This window comes from Schistocerca gregaria, chromosome 3 (genome assembly GCF_023897955.1).
Source record: "Schistocerca gregaria isolate iqSchGreg1 chromosome 3, iqSchGreg1.2, whole genome shotgun sequence".
Lineage (NCBI taxonomy): Eukaryota > Metazoa > Arthropoda > Insecta > Orthoptera > Acrididae > Schistocerca > Schistocerca gregaria.
Window position 1 is genome coordinate 833832370 of NC_064922.1, and position 16751 is coordinate 833849120.

Below are 16751 nucleotides of genomic sequence, written 5' to 3' on the forward strand. Positions count from 1 at the left end.
TTCAGACCTCACACCATGATGATTGACAGTGGCAGTGAACTGAGCAGGAGCTACGACCCCTCGAACGCAAAAGTGAAGTCGTAGCGCCTTCTTCGTTCAGTGTCACCGTTTACCATCATGGTGTGAGACCTAAAGACGGTCTAAAACAGACCGAAACAAGCAACCTCATAAAAAAGAAGTTTCTTGCGGTTCTGATTGTTCATGTTAATTTTTAAGTAATAAAGAACCGCTGTTCTCCAAGAAAAATGCTCTCAAAAATATCTTTTTGTGTATGATACAGATGTCCTTCAAGAAGAAATACTTCTTCAGATTGCCATCGAAACGAAAGAAAGATGGAGGAATGAAAAATGCTGCTCTCACTTGTGACTTCTCTGAGGTGTGGCGTTAGCATTTCCTCGTAACACTACAGTGCTGCTGACCAAGCCCTACTTAAGATTTTTTCCTTGACGCTACTTCTTTTCCTAATTTATGATGAAAGTGCGTACCGCCATTAACCAGGAACGTCTTGCAGAGGAGGTAAAAATTAAACGCGTTTCCTAATTACCGCCCTGTTAATAACGGAGCCTAACTGACCTATAAACACAGGTGTTTCTGCTTCAGGAGGTCTCTTTAGTACTTCGACATCTTGTGTTTATACTTTCTACATCTCCTCTGCAATATGCAGTTTAGGGCCCATTAAATGTTTATAAGCAATAAAATTGTTAAGTGGCTGCAGAATAAGGGCAGGAAGACGGATGACGTTAATCCCCCGAAGCACCCTCTTCCGCAGCGTGAAGACGGTACAAAATGTGCGTGATGCGGGGCAACCGCTGTATTATTCACAAACCACTATATGTCCACCCTGGATGAAATGGGACACTTTTCTTTCCTGAGTCACATGACGATAAGCAAGTGTGGCACAAATACGGCTACGTGCTTTTTAGGCTCAATGGCAACCAGAAATATGGCACTGTTTCTCGTGTAAAAAGTAAGTACCAACTGGCTAGAAAATATACCCGACATCTTATGCATAGAAAATCAGTGTGTGTTACTGCGCACACCCAAGCTGTTAACTGGAAACGAAGTTCCTGTAGGTTTTCATGAAGCGAGGAAAAATAGCTGAAAAATCCTCTACATGACTACGAACAAGACAGAGAGTAATACACGGTACAGGGTACGTCATACCAAATATTGGCGACGATCTATCCAATTCACTCTAAAACGGAGCACGAAAATTCTTATCTTATTGTCATGGCCCCTATGCAAGGTAAACGAGAAATAAAGCTGTATAGGTAACAAGATAAACGTAGATAATTAGTAATGTGAGTGCACTTTTACCCCAAAATGCAAATAGATGATTTCACAATATGTTATTATCCTGCCAGACTTAATCCTTTAGGATGAAAAGAAAACAAAGTGAACTTGAGAAAGATTTTAATGTGAGCCTTCCTGTCCTCTATCCGAAAAACGACTAGATGTAATGAAGACTTGTGCCAGAGTTACTCATGCACTGACGGAAGCACAAAGACTGTGTATTGCCACATAATGAAATAAAGGCGAAACACTGATTTTGAACAAGAGTAATGCTTTGAGAAAAGCCAATTATTTCCTTACTCCCTCACGTTTCCGAGCAATTCCCGGAGACTTTATCAATTTATTTGAAGATGAGATTAAATGCGTAGCTAATTCCTAAAAAATTATATTTTCTGATTCAGTAGAAAAACTATTAACCGACATGAACCGAGTTAGACTGTATGGGCTTCAACAACTACTTAAGCAAGGCGTACGAATGTGTCCAGTTGTATTCTCGTCCACAGCTCCACCCTACAAAATAGCAAGCACATTGGACACTTTAATTAAACATGAGCAAAAATCAGATAAAGGCTTTGTATTTCAGAATCAGTGGAACTATCTATCTCACACGATAATGTATTCATATTAGTATCATCTGATATCTGTTGTTTGTTTTCCATAACACGACTAGGGGAATGGGTTGGTATTCTGGCGGAGTTGACACACAGGTCTAATGTCGCTCCTGTGACGTGGGTGGCTTGAGGCTGGCCACTCACACCTGCTTTGAACAAAACTATTTCCGTTCAAGGGACTCTGTGTAAACAGTTAGATGGCGTAGCTATGAGATTCCCTCATAGACGTTTTTGATGATCAATTTAGAACATTTCCTAAATAAAGAACAGCTAAGTACCAATATTAAATACTGATTTGGATATATGGCATGATGTACTGTGTATGCTGACAGGCACACCCAGACATATCAAAACATTTTTTTGTTATTTATTCAAAATAAAAACATTCAGCTCCAAATGGAGATCGGCAACGAATCCATAAACTTCCTAGTACAGAAGCACATTGTTTCAAAACTTAGCAAAGCTGCGGTGACAAAACAGTAATAACATCTTGCTAACAACACCCAGTAACACACAAACATGCAGCATTCCAATCAGTGACGCTACGTCCCCTATTTGTTTGTATGTGCGAAGAAAATTTCAGATCACAATTAGAGACAACATTTGTAGCCTCAGCCACTGCCTATAACGTGTCCCTGCCTGATCACATCTTCGGTCTCGTAACCTTCATACGGCCGGGAAAGCGGTGTCCTGACCACATACCACTCCACATCTGCATCCAGTGATGCTTGTGGATGAGGATGACACGGCTGTCGGTCGGCAGCGTTGGGCCTTCATGGCCTCTTCGGGCGGAATTCAGTGTTTTAGATCACATCCTACATAGGAAGCAAAAACTGAAAATAAAACCCCATCTCTATTGTCCTCCTCCCGTTCTTTCCAATACCTATATGAAATGGCGTACAATTCTATACCTAGAACATGTATCACAGAGTATACCCAAAACAGTGACATCCTAAAATTATAGGATCTCCTACGTACTACGCTAGGAACACTACAGTCTAGCAAATTTTCAAAATCAAAGTTAAGACCCGATCAGCCGACAGTAGGGTAAACAGAACTGACCCGTCCGGACAGCAGTGCGTGTTAGCTCGCCTTTTACGGGATTCGGGCAGACGCAACTGTCCTCGATCGAGTCCGCTCGGAAGATTAACGACTTGGCTTAGCGTGCTGGCCCACCTGCTTATGATTTTTAGGTGACTTCCCACATCCGAATAGGTGAATACCAGATTTGTACACTCGTCTCGCCTCAGTGATACGAGTGGCAAACATTTGGGGCAGATTTGTGCACTTTTACATGGATAGCGCTACATGCAGATAGTTGTGCACAAATTTCCTCCGCTTGGGGTGGTGACAGGAAGGTCATGTGGCCGCCCTTTAACATTAACAATAACAAATCCGATAACAATCACTCCAAACCCATCAAGGGTACGGGATGAAGGCACAAGCATAAAAAGAAGTAATGGCAACAAAGTTACTTCTAATATTTGTGGGGAAGGTTGTATTGGTCCATGAGGCAGCGACACAGCAACTGCACTGTTGTCCAAAACTAAAGCAACAAACCACTATTTCCCCGTCCTGTATCTGATTCACGATATAGTCACACTGTCAACAGATGTCTTTACGATCGTGTGCTGCACGGAGGATGGTATCCGGTCAACGCACAACCACGCCAGAGATGACGTCAGGGCATCTATCAAACGGGGCAGTGTTCGGTGGGAAGTCCAACTTCCACAGTCGAAGGGTACACAGTCATAGACGGTGAAGTGTCACAGAGAAGACGCCCACCAGGATTTCCGTAGTGGAGGGCCATGGGAATAATAGAAGCTGGACAGTCGCAAACGCATGTGGCCCGATGGCTTGAAGCCAATCGTTCTATTGTTTTTCAGATGTGGAGAAAGTTTGTAGGGACTGAAACTGTATCCGCCTTAGTAATGCGCAGTAACCGTGATTTGACCACACTGCATCCACTGGACGTGTTGTATGGAGGCAAACGGTGTACAGAAGACTTCGGCAGTGTGGCATTTACTGTCGGACACCTGCTGGATGTACACCTCTGACGCATTTTCATAAAAGGGAACATCTAGAGTGGAGCCGTCAACATACCACCTAGATGGTCGAACGATGGGAAAATCCTCTTTTCGCAGATGAGTCACAGTTTGGTATGGAAAGTGATTCTCGACGGATTTGGATCCGGAGGTATCGTGGAACACGATTTTAGGACCCAAACATTGTGGAAAGAGACCGATATCGAGGAGGATACCTAATGGCGTGGGCAGGAATTATTTTGACCACTTGAAATCCTCTTCATGAAATTGTACGGTTAAACCGGCAAGGTTCAACTGGAGTCGGTTATCGTGATAAGATCTTGGGATCCTATGTGCGCTTGCTGCGAGGTGCTAAGGGCCCAGACTTCGTATTGATGGACGATAATGCTCGAACTTATAGACAGTGCGTGGTTGTTTTCTTGGAAACGGAAGATATTGCACGCATGACGTGACCAGCTCGCTCTCCCGATTTGAATCCCACAGTGGACGTCTGGGATGCGCAAGAGACACGGGTTGCATTACGTCGTTATCCACCAACCACTCTCCAAGTTTTGCGAGTAGCTCTGCAGGAGGAATGGACGTTATTGCCTCAAAGTGAGACTGATGACATTATTCACAGCACGCCCCGTCGTTCTCAGAGCGTTATTGCTTCCAGAGGCGGTTACACCCCATACTGAGGGCATTAACCAGTTGTCGGAATGTATGTGCAGAGCTGTCAAGTTGTAAAAACGAAGGACGTTTTTGTTTACCATTATACATGTTGCAGTTGCTTACATTGTGTGTTCTTTATGTTGTTTCTACTTTACTGTCACCTGTTTATAGTCTTTGTTTCATTAATTTTGGACACAGTGTAGATTAGATGAATATGAACTCAGCTGGAGGTTGGAGAACTTTGACTGGTCATTTACTGAGCGTATACTCATGGTCACACAGCTCCAGTCACAGTACTAAGTCCTCGATTCACGAACTGAAGGCTTAAACCTGATCTGTCTGAAGTCCTGCATATCAACAGACATGTGGTCTGCAGACCTGATTTAATATGAAATGAACAAAGGCAACTGAATACTTTCCGTTGTAGACGCTGCAAGATACCGATGTTGGCTTTGGGAGGATGAAAGAGTCAGCTGCGATACCTGTTGCTTTTACGTGTTTGCACATAAAAGAATTCGCATCCGCGATCTTCTGTCTTCAAACCCTGAAGATGTTAAACCAATTCTCATACTACATATATACCTATTGCCACAACTAATCATATAAAGAAACGAAGGGACAGTTTTAAATTTCAAAAACAAACCCAAAGTTCATTGTTCGTGTAAAACAGAATAAAAGGAAGGTAGAAAATTAAAACAGAATAGACCTGTAATTCTGGATGACTAAGCATGCAGCCCTTTTATTGTAGGTAAAGGAAGTACTTGAAACGCAAATGATAATTCTTGCCATCCCTAGAGAGTGATAGTAAGAGACATGAGATGTACTAGAAGAGGTAAAGTAGGTGGTTAGCCATTTGGTGTACCGGGTACGAACGCAAAAACGGCGGTCGTACGACAATGCTTACCACTCTAAAGAATCTAGCCCCATCAGAACCTCTGCTCAGGTACTAAAATGTTCGATACCATCTAAATTTTGGACACATTTAAGTCGATTTTCTTACGTAAATTCTATGTCTCACCTATGGATGATCATAGAGATTTCTGACTGCCAAATACGATTTTTCCGCAAATACATTTTTCTACTTGTATTTCGGTGTATTACCAGCCAGGTATCGTTGTTACACCATTAAAATTAGTAGTCACAACTTGAAAGGTACCTGATCTGAAAAGAGGTTCACGTGAGGTATGCTAAGACAATTCCACGTGCGTTAATAAATTGAGCTTAAGCAATTACCTTTAAATAAACTAACCGCATACCCTTCTGTCATTCGTTTCGGTGGCTCAGAGGCCACTTTCCTACTGACCGTCGAGGATTCAGAAGACTGGTGCCCTATTCCACAGTCGGCCATGGGGGCCTGTAAGTATATTCAGGAATTGTAGAGAAAGAAGCAAAGCGATATTATGAAATTTTTGCTTCGTATACCATATTGGCAATACAAACAGCTGACGAAAATGGATAGGCTCCTAGACCCCCGCGACAAGATGCAGCTCGAAGATTAGGGTACAGAGCCAAACAAGGATTTGTCATCTACCGTATACGTGTTCGACGAGGTGGACGTAAGCATCCTGTACCAAAGGGTGCGACTTATGGAAAGCCTAAAGGCCTTGGAGTTATTGAGCTGAAGCCCACACGTAACTTGCAGTCCATTTCTGACGAACGAGTTGGAAGGCGTTGTGGTGCTCTCGGAATGCTGGGTTACACAGGATTCCACATACAAATATTATGAAGTAATCGAAGTAATATTGGTGGATCCGGCTCACAAGGCAATTCGCCGAGATGCAAACCAGTGATGAAGCATCGGGAGCTTCGGGGACTTACCTCTGCTGGCAGCAATTCTCGTGGTCTCTGAAAAAAAAAAAAAAAAAAAAAGTTTGTGTCGTGGACTGTGCCACAGAGAATCACGTGTTCCAACCCACGTCAGTTACTGAATTCTTTTCCTTCTGTTATTACTTTCTCTACTTTATACCATACTCTGCGTTTCCCGAGCGTTCTGGACCATTGTTGAATAACATTCAGTTTACAGTAACACTACGCGATGTGTGATGTGAATTACGTTGTTTCCTTTCGTTTATTTATAAACATCTGAGCATTCAGATGCGTCCACAGACGACGATGACGAGACCCAACGAGCTTTCCGTACGTACCGTGCAAGGGCGCTCCAACTCTTGGAGTTAAATAACAGGCCATTTAAGCTGAGTTTTTGTTTGCAGAAAAAGCCAAATAGAATTTCCAGAAGCAAATCTCTCTCCTATTGAGACAAGTTTAAAGATCGCTCCTTTTCCAGTTTACTTTGTTCAAATGGCTCTGAGCACTATGGGACTTAACATCTGAGGTCATCAGTCCCCTAGAACATAGAACTACTGAAACCTAACTAACCTAAGGACAGCACACACATCCATGCCCGAGGTAGAATTCGAACCTGCGACCGTAGCATTCGCGCGGTTCCAGACTGAAGCGCCTAGAACCGCTCGGCCACACTTTCCGACCCAGTTTATAGCACGACACTTTTGATAATAAATACTGCATATCTATGATGTACGACGAATATCTGCTGTCGATGAGCAATAATCGCGTCGATAGCCGATTTTAGCCGTGTTTTCAAGCATGTTACGGTCTTCATAAGATCAAGTCTGAACCTTCTTCGAAGGATCCAAGTTTAGCGTCATACAATAGAGCTGAGTCGTGAACATAGTTCAATTTATGGCCTAATGTCAAATTGGATCTCCAGTCAGTGATGTTTGTACAGTCGGCCCTACCTCTGCTGTGTGTAAACGCTTCCGACGCCTTCTCTCGCAAGTCTCTCAGAAAGTGCTCGCAAGGAACTAGCAGACAGTTAACAATTCTGAGAGTACACTCGAGAGTAGCAAATTGTCTGTGAGCAAAACAAGCTCCCCGCGTGTATCCCAGTCTTTACTTTTTTCAGTCGCGTTTAAACCCAACTGAGGAAGTTCGCGGGCGCAGGTGCACAGGCCCACCGTGCGATGCCTCGCCTCGGGGCAACCTGATACCCAGGTAGCCGAGCGCGCCCAAGACAGCCGCTGCGTTGTTTACTGACGAAGGTCGCGTCGATAATGGAGATGAGTCACTCGCCGGAGAGGAGGAGGCCATCGCGCGCAGGTGTCGGAATCAATTAGCCGGCGGGCGGAAGGCCGCGTCTCGTTTGACAGGCAGGCAGGAGCCGCGACCGCCGTGAAATACGAGCGCACCACCTCCGCGCCTCTCGCGGCAGGCCACACACCGCTGCCCCACGCCCATAAATTTCCTCAGCGCTGCTGGCCGGCATCCTGGCTGGCGATCTCTTCTCCTTCCTGCCCGCTGCCGGCGTCCCGCCCCACAGTAAAACACCGCAGCCGGCCCTCCAACCCACGTAATGGGACCATCCCTCTTATCACTACACCGCCCCCCTTTCCCGGCGATCCGAGCTAAACTTGTTTTCAGAAACGATCTGGCTTCAATTGAAAGGAAACAAAGACGAATCTGTTCCGGAGTTGTAAGCCGCTAGTTCCGTAAATAAGGGAAGCTTCATTCATTCTTCCTGTCGTCTGGCATTGAAATTATTGATGGCACCTGTCAAACCAAGATCAGGTGAAACCGTAGGCATCCTGTTGTGTACGACTCTGTACACAACGATAAGGAGAGGCGGGCTACAAAGTGGTGCAGCAACTGTCATGGTAGGAAAGCTGGACAGGAGCAGAAATGATTAGCGAATAAGTAACACAAAGAACGACATAGACTATTTATAGATCTTACAGCAACACTAAGTGAAATGGGAAAAATGTGGCTTCTCCAAGTTCTATAGTACATAGGCTCGTCAGGCTTTTCATGGTTAACTGCAGAACTTCTTGTCGCCTTGCCGGTTTCGGCTCTGTTTTTTTCATTCATGATGGATGTAACCCCTTATAGAAACTTGCTGTGTAGTGTTGCCAGTGTTATCTCTGTCGTTTTCTCGTGGATCCCTTAAAAGTACCAGAAAGTAAGAACTAAACGCCCATCACAAACTATATATGACCTACTTACTCTTTCCTTTTGCTGCATAACATTTTTTTTTCATAAATCTTGTGAGACTTAACTTCTAAGGTCATCAGTCCTTAAGCTTACACACTACTTAACCTAAATTATCCTAAGAACAAACACACGCACCTATACCCGAGGGAGGAGACCAGCCGCACAGTCCATCACTGCAGCGCCTAAGACCGCTCGGCTAATCCCGTGCGGCCGCATAACTTAATGGCAACCATAATTTACTATTTGTCTTCGGAAAAAGACGACCTCTCTAGGCATTCAGAGTCTTCTTTTACAGTAGAGATATTGTAAGAGACTATGAAAAACACCGCCATGCTTTACCACAGGTGCTTTCGTGTATACTTCAAATAAATGCTGGTCAGAAACTGTTTGAAAAAGTTGTAAGGATGTTTCAAGCTAGAGAAATAATTGTTAAGAAAAAAATTCGGTACGTCGCTCCGTATTCGAGTTAATTAGCATTGAAGTTAGCCAATTACGCCGTTGCATGGGCAAATTTCGGTCGGCCTGTCACATACAATTAGTGTCACTTTTTCTCATAGCGTAAATGATAGCGCACAAAACTGCTCAGCCTTTGGTTCTGGTTCGATTCTTACTGCTGTCCCATGTCCAGTTTTCGTATTGCTGCTGTTGTTCACACGTATATGGCGCACCGCTTGATTTTGCGCGAGCAACGGCCTGGCTGGCTACTTTCAGTGTTAACTAACTCAGAAACAGCACAACATATAGATTTTTTTCATAACAATTATTTCTCAGCGCAACTTAGCCTGCAACACCCTTACAAGACTTTCAGACTTTTTCTAACCAACCTGTACGCACCCAAATGAATCAGTTGGAAAGAGGAAATACTGTTATGTACGCTACAAGAAAGTAAAAAGAGTGTTGAACTTCAAAGTCGAAAAGATGGTAATCCTTCCAAACTACATCAGGTGCAACACAGCGCAACATGCAGTGATACAGTACATAGCCTACCAGTACGTTTGGCATGGCTTCGTGATACCGTGTCAAAAAAAGTGAGTTGAGGACTATGTTGTTCTAGGTCTGGGCTGCTAGAAAGTCGATTCTGCCGGCCAATTCAATGGTAGTTTAGGGAGGTGTCGCACATTCATGTTACTGAATGTTGACCCTGGGTTAAATTTCACTAAAACACATAGAATTCAAGGAGATTTCACTCTGATTATATTGCGCTTGACAGCATTAAGAAACAGAAGATGTGAAAATAATGAATCAGTCCTTTAATAAGATCAAAAGACGACTTTTGGAAGGATTAGAGATACAACAGGTCTGTGTAAATTATTTTTAATGTTTCCTGTTTCTCCTCGCCAAGAGTATTAATCAGTAGTGCCTTTTGCGAATTATTTTTGTTGATATCTAACACTATTTGATCAGTCGATCAGATCTTTTCTCTGCTTCAGATTTTTACTTTTCAGTGCCAAACTAAAATTATTGACAGATAAATATGAAGCACTTTTGTGAATATTTTAGGTATCGGTATCGTTGGATCCGTTGCCATTAAGTAAGTAAGTAATTTCATACTGTTAATTCAAGATGGTGGCATCCGCATTCGTGTTAATGATATAAATACGATGTACGTCGCACATGCTAGTGAAATATGCTTACTTTTTAACTATCAAAGTAATCGACCTTAAAAATGTTGTTGGATAAATATTAGACGCTCTAGGTATAATAAGTTTCTTATAGTTCGTATCCAGTTTAATTGTTCGGTCATGACACAGTCACAAGCTTATCGAATCACTTAGACTATGTAAGAAGTGGTCATTTTAGAATTTTGCACGCTCTTGGGTAAATGTATGCGGACACCAATAGATGAAGAAATAAAATATGTATATCATGAAGATTATAATTAATATGATCTTTCTTTTGCATCTTTCTTTAAATCTTACTTTTAACAAATATGTTTCGGCACCTCCACTGACCTACAGACAAATGAGAGATAATTAGTTAATTATAAATATTTTACTATGATACATATTGTGATTCCTGACAGCACATTTACGTTATCTAAATATTTGCGCAGTACTAGCAATTACAGAATTGTGATTTAGCCCTTACTTTTATGCCTACTCTGATTTATGTGTACCAGTTTTGCATTTCACAGCAGCTACAATCTCGCTGTGCCACAGGAGTCCATAGGCCCCAGGTAACAAAATATTCCTGAACGGCCTCCGAAATTTGGAAGGTGCAGAGCGATTCCACATTCGCATCACAGTTGTGGGGTCTCGACAAACGCTAGCAGCAATCTCACGGAACGATAAAGCGTAGTCTAGCTAGGCAACAGTTCTATTGCCGTTTAATTAACTCGTGAGCTTGTACAAGCCGTGAACGATAAAAAGACAAATAAGTGGTGTAAGCAAACTAGGGATTGCTGCCCAAAGTGACATAAACGCAGGGTCGTGGATTAGAAATTTTGCGACCGCGTACCTAAACCCGACATACCTGGTTGTCCTGTAGCGGCTGTCCTTGGGCTTCTCCCGCTGCTAGCTAAAGGCAAAGACCTGTAATGTTACTGGTTACTGGTTGGGGTAGCACTCACAGAATAAGATCCAAAGTTCTCTGGCAAGACCCAAACACACTTTAAGAAAAAAAAAGGGATAACGCACCACGAAGATTATCCAAATGGAAAGTGAACCGGTAGATTTGAAATTCGATGATTTATTCAAGAGCAGTCATGGACTGTGCGGCTGGTCACGGCGGAGGTTCGAGTCCTCCCTCGGGCATGGTTCTATGTGTTTGTCCTGAGGGTAATTTAGGTTAAGTAGTGTGTAAGCTTAGGGACTGATGACCTTAGCAGTTAAGTCCCATAAGGTTCCACACGTTTATTCAAGAGAAAGGGCCCCACAAATTGAACTAGACAATAACATGTAGGTCCACCTCTGACCCTTATGCAAGCAGTTATTCAGCTTGGCGTTGACAGAGTTGTTGGATGTCCTCCTGAGGGATACCGTGCCAAATTCTTTCTAATTGGCGAGTTAGATTGTCAAAATTCCGAGCTGGTTGGAGGGCCCTGCTCATAATGCCCCAAGCGTTCTCAATTGGAGAGAGATCCGGTGACATTACTGGCAAAGGTGTGATTTGACAAACACAAAGACAAGCAGTAGAAACTCTCATCGAGAGCAGACAGGCATTATCTTGCTGAAATGCAAACCCAGAATGGCTTGCCATAAGGACAACAGAACAAGGAGTAGAAGGTCTTCGATGTACTGCAGTGCTGTAAGGGTGCTGCCAATCACAACCAAAGGGGTCCCAATATGAAAAGAAATGACACCTCCAGACCATCACTCCTGGCAGTCGAGCGGTGCCGTGGGCGACAGTCTGGTTGTTTGTTATTCCCCCACCGTCCATGGCGTCTCCAGACATATCTTTGGGCTGCAGTCTCACTAACAGTAGTGTAATTACCTTTACTGATAAGTTCCTCTTTGAATTGAGTTCTGGTATCCAGACATCATAACTACCGATTTCCGCCACGTTCGGATAATTGCTTCGTGTTTTTTTTTTTTTTTTCTCTTAGACTGAAAGACCCAAAAAAAATCCGCTCAGTTAATCTACCACTTCAAATTTTGGCTGTGTCGTTCACAACTAATATTATCATATGGTCGAGGTTCAAAACTCTGTTCAAATGCTCGAAGCACAAACGCATGGAATCCACGGTTCAAGTACGTTGTTATGAGTTTTGATCGGTGCAACAATTCTTGCAGTTAGCATTATTCCGTTCCTGAGATGTTACTACGAGGGCATGTTGAAAAGTAACGGCTCCGAACATTAATGTGAAAACTATTGAAGCTTTTTAAATGAAGCAAACGCTACTAACATTCTACACTTTTATTCTTCGTGTCTACATGTTTATTTCTCGAAATAGTCACCCTCATGGTGAACGCATTTCTGCCTAAGATAAATTTAGAATGTTCCACTCTGTTGACGTAGCCACAATCTCACCTCTGCCTGCACTGCTTCATCACCTTCAAAGTGAAGTACTCGAAGGTGTTCTTCAGGTTTTGCAAAGTTATCATAATCGTATGCTGTCAAGTCGGGGCGGTATGGAGGATGATCGATGACAGTGAACCCAGGGTGTCGGACTATTGCAGATGTCGCAGCGCTCGTGTGTGGTCTGCCGTTGTAATGCTGAAGTAGAGGGTGGTCCATGTGTGAACCAACTCTTCGAAATCGAAACCGATTACAGCACGCTGCTTCTCACGCACCGACATAGTTCTATTACACGTTCCCATGTTACACGCTGCAGTCGGAGCCGTCTAGCGACAAATGGCTGTGAATATGTAGGAGTGAAGAAAAAATAAGTAGAATGTTAGTAATGTTTGTTTCATTTAAAAAGTTGTAAGAGTTTCCACAACAAAAATTCGGTGGCACTACGTATCAGCATGTCTTTGTAGATATTTTTACGAGCGTATCGGTCGAGACCCGGCTATTTGATGATTTAGTGGCACAATATCCGAAAGAAATGTATTTACGCTCATGATATTTGGTCAAACCGATTGTATGCCACTCTCACTTTTAATCTTCTTTGGGATCGTGGATAGTATGTATTATATGTCACATAACCGTCGCGACGCGGTTGATTCTTCTCACGACACGACTCACGATTTCGGAATTATTGCTCTCAGGTAAACCACTAACATCGAACCGTCAGCTCTCATATGAATTACATACATGGCCGTGCGGGATAGCCGCACTGTCTAGGAGATTCCTGTCACGGTTCCCGTGGCTTCCCCCGTCGGAGGTTCGAGTGCTCCTTCGGGCACTGGTGTGTGTGTTGTCCTTAGCGTAGTTAGTTCAAATTAGATTAAGTAGTTTGTATCCTTAGGAACCGATGACCTCAGCAATTTGGTCCCATAAGACCTTTCCACAACTTTCCAACTCTACTAGTTGCTTCATGCGATTACATTGAAAGCCAATCATATGTATGTCCTGCAACGTTGTAGACTACGTGCAATTTTTCATGGTCGTTTCATGACGCCTTCGTGGTGTTGGAATTAAAATGAAACTACTTGCTCCTACTAGCTGAACTATGCAGGGTATTATCGAGACAGTGGAGTAGGGATCGACAGTACTCGTGTATACTACTACAGTATCATAGGAATTCGTGGTATTGAAACGTGACGAGTACGTCGAAAACACGTTGGATGATTTACGTTGTCGAGGCTCGAAGTAGGACAACTAATTTCACCCGTCCTCTCTGGAACAAACGAAGTGTAGGCTTAATGTACTCCAACGAGAGAAGGGAAAAGACGAGCAGTGTCTTACAATCTTCCTGTTTAAAATAATAGTTAGGGAGTTCCAAACACTGGATTATGTTCTGACAGTCAGAAAAATCTGCTTATTCCTTCTCCTTCCGCCGCTAAATTAGTCACACTTATGAAAATTCTCTTGAAGATAAAAGTTTCAAACAGCTACCTGTTTGGCGACAGCCTCACTTGAGTGGATTTATTAACCTCAGTCACGAAAGCATGTCTCCAGGAAAGCTAATATGTTCACTCCACAAATAAGTTGCTGAAGAATCTGGAAAAGACATCAATATTTTATGTTATTTATGGTTTCGGATTTCCTGAACTTTCTTCGCTTATAATTTTTTCTGTTTTGTAATTCTTCAAATACTAATCACCTACCATTGATCTGGTACTAGTCTATCACACAACGAATGGCTGCCTCTGCTAACATAGTCACCATTCATCTGTCTTTCTACTCTGCAAGCCACCTTTTCTCTCATTTTCTCGCCTTGGTCATTTCGGGAGACGTATGTTCGAGGAAGTAATATTAAATTCTCCCACACTTCTTGGAACGTTCGCTCTAGGGAGTTCAATTGCAAAGATCCCTACGTGATGAATTATGCCTCTGTTTTATCGTTTGCCGATACAGTTTCTTCAGCGTCTCCGTGACACACTCAGTCCGACTGAATGATCCCGTGACGAAAGGCGCCGCTGTTCGTTGGAATTTCGCTCTCTCTCTCTCTCTCTCTCTCTCTCTCCCTCTCTCCCTCTCTCCTGTCTTCATTATTAATTCACCTTGCTAATAAACCCGGACTGATGAACAATAAACAGGAATCGAACATGTGTTTTCTCACGTGCTTCTTTCCTGGATGAGTTACAGTTCCTTATGAGTCGCCCAGTGAATTTCAGCCTGAATTTCCTAGTTTGTTCTTCCACTCTGGGCATTCCCTGCCGCTACTGCTGCTTACTTTGCAATAGTTACTACTTTTGGTGATTTGTTACCAACAGTGTAATCGGACAGTTGTGCATTTTTTTTTTTTTTTTTTTTTTTTTTTACTTTGGGACTTAACTTCGGAGGTCATCAGTCCCCTAGAACTTAAAACTACTTAAACCTAACCTAAGGACATCACACACATCCATGCCCGAGGCAGGATTCGAACCTGCGACCGTAGCTGTCGTGCGGTTTCAGACTGTAGCGCCTACAACCGCTCGACCACTCCGGCCGGCTTGTGCATTTCTTCGACATTTTACGTATCAGTACTTTACATGTATTTTAGGGACAACTGTTAGTCCACACAACAATCGTCGATACATTGCTGATCACGCAATATTTCGCTACTGTCTTCTAGCACTGAAAACTGGTTACAGAAAATAGCACACTTCGCGAATATCTTCACGGACCTCTAACATCATCCACTAGATCATTAATATGAGAAGCACAAACAGCCCCGCAATAATGCATTAGGTACACCGGAAATTACCATTTTTTAAAAATTTATTGGCTTTTTTAATGGACCCATACAACAATCTTAACACTGGAGATGTTATATTACAGATTACTGTTTGTTTGACAATGGAAAGTAGACAACAGCTCAAGCTGTACCGTGGTACGAAGTTACACAGGCTTAACAAAGGACTGATTGCGACATGAAACGAGTTTTATAATCAGAGTATAGTAAAACGAGTAAACAAGACGAAAATGTAACACAAGGTGCACAGAAGTAGTACACCATAAACATCCAACTCCTAAAACTAAATGAAATGATAAATTGTCGTGGGTACACGCTGGGATATTGCCAGTTCAATCCATATTAGTGACTATATATCTAAATTAACGATAAAATTTCCATCGTATGTCCTGCGAGAATTGCTTCAATATTTGTGAACAGAGAACTGAATATTTGTACATGTCTGTAAGTATCATCTAGGCAGAACAGGAAAACTCTTTCCAAGAACCAATGTTGTCTATTGCAGCCATAGGTACAGCTACACCACTATTCAGCCACTACACAAAAGAGACAGATAGTGAAACACAATTGAAAGCTGAGTGTTCCATATTCTGTCGAGTAGCAGGTCTCAATATAGCCAATTAACTGAATGCTGGTCCTCGCCTGACATTCTAATTGCCGAGATCGTTTGATTACCAGCCCAGGAAACTGTGTCTGGATATTGACACTGTTGAAGAACTCGTACAGTACTTTGTACCTTGCTGTATCGTTGGATACTAACAAGGATTGGAGACTGCTTGGGAACTGATGACCAAGAACCCGAAGATTACTTGCAAGTTATTTATAAGGTAGGTATTCCAAAGATATTGTAGAAATATATTCTTCCTCTTCGCAAATACACTCCTGGAAATGAAAAAAGAACACACTGACACCGGTGTGTCAGACCCACCATACTTACTCCTGACACTGCGAGAGGGCTGTACAAGCAATGATCACACGCACGGCACAGCGGACACACCAGGAACCGCGGTGTTGGCCGTCGAATGGTGCTAGCTGCGCAGCATTTGTGCACCGCCGCCGTCAGTGTCAGCCAGTTTGCCGTGGCATACGGAGCTCCATCGCAGTCTTTAACACTGGTAGCATGCCGCGACAGCGTGGACGTGAACCGTATGTGCAGTTGACGGACTTTGGGCGAGAGCGTATAGTGGGCATGCGGGAGGCCGCGTGGACGTACCGCCGAATTGCTCAACACGTGGGGCGTGAGGTCTCCACAGTACATCGATGTTGTCGCCAGTGGTCGGCGGAAGGTGCACGTGCCCGTCGACCTGGGACCGGACCGCAGCGACGCACGGATGCACGCCAAGACCATAGGATCCTACGCAGTGCCGTAGGGGACCGCACCGCCACTTCCCAGCAAATTAGGGACACTGTTGCTCATGGGGT

At 43.4% G+C, this 16751-nt stretch overlaps 1 protein-coding gene and 1 pseudogene across 1 annotated transcript in view; both read left to right on the plus strand.

Annotated features, from left to right (window-relative positions):
• The window catches only part of LOC126355986 (delta-sarcoglycan), a 390788-nt gene that overhangs the window by 127226 nt on the left and 246811 nt on the right, over positions 1 to 16751 (plus strand). The gene's annotated exons all lie outside the window — the stretch shown is intronic.
• On the plus strand, positions 5947 to 6449 carry LOC126355987 (60S ribosomal protein L15-like; annotated as a pseudogene).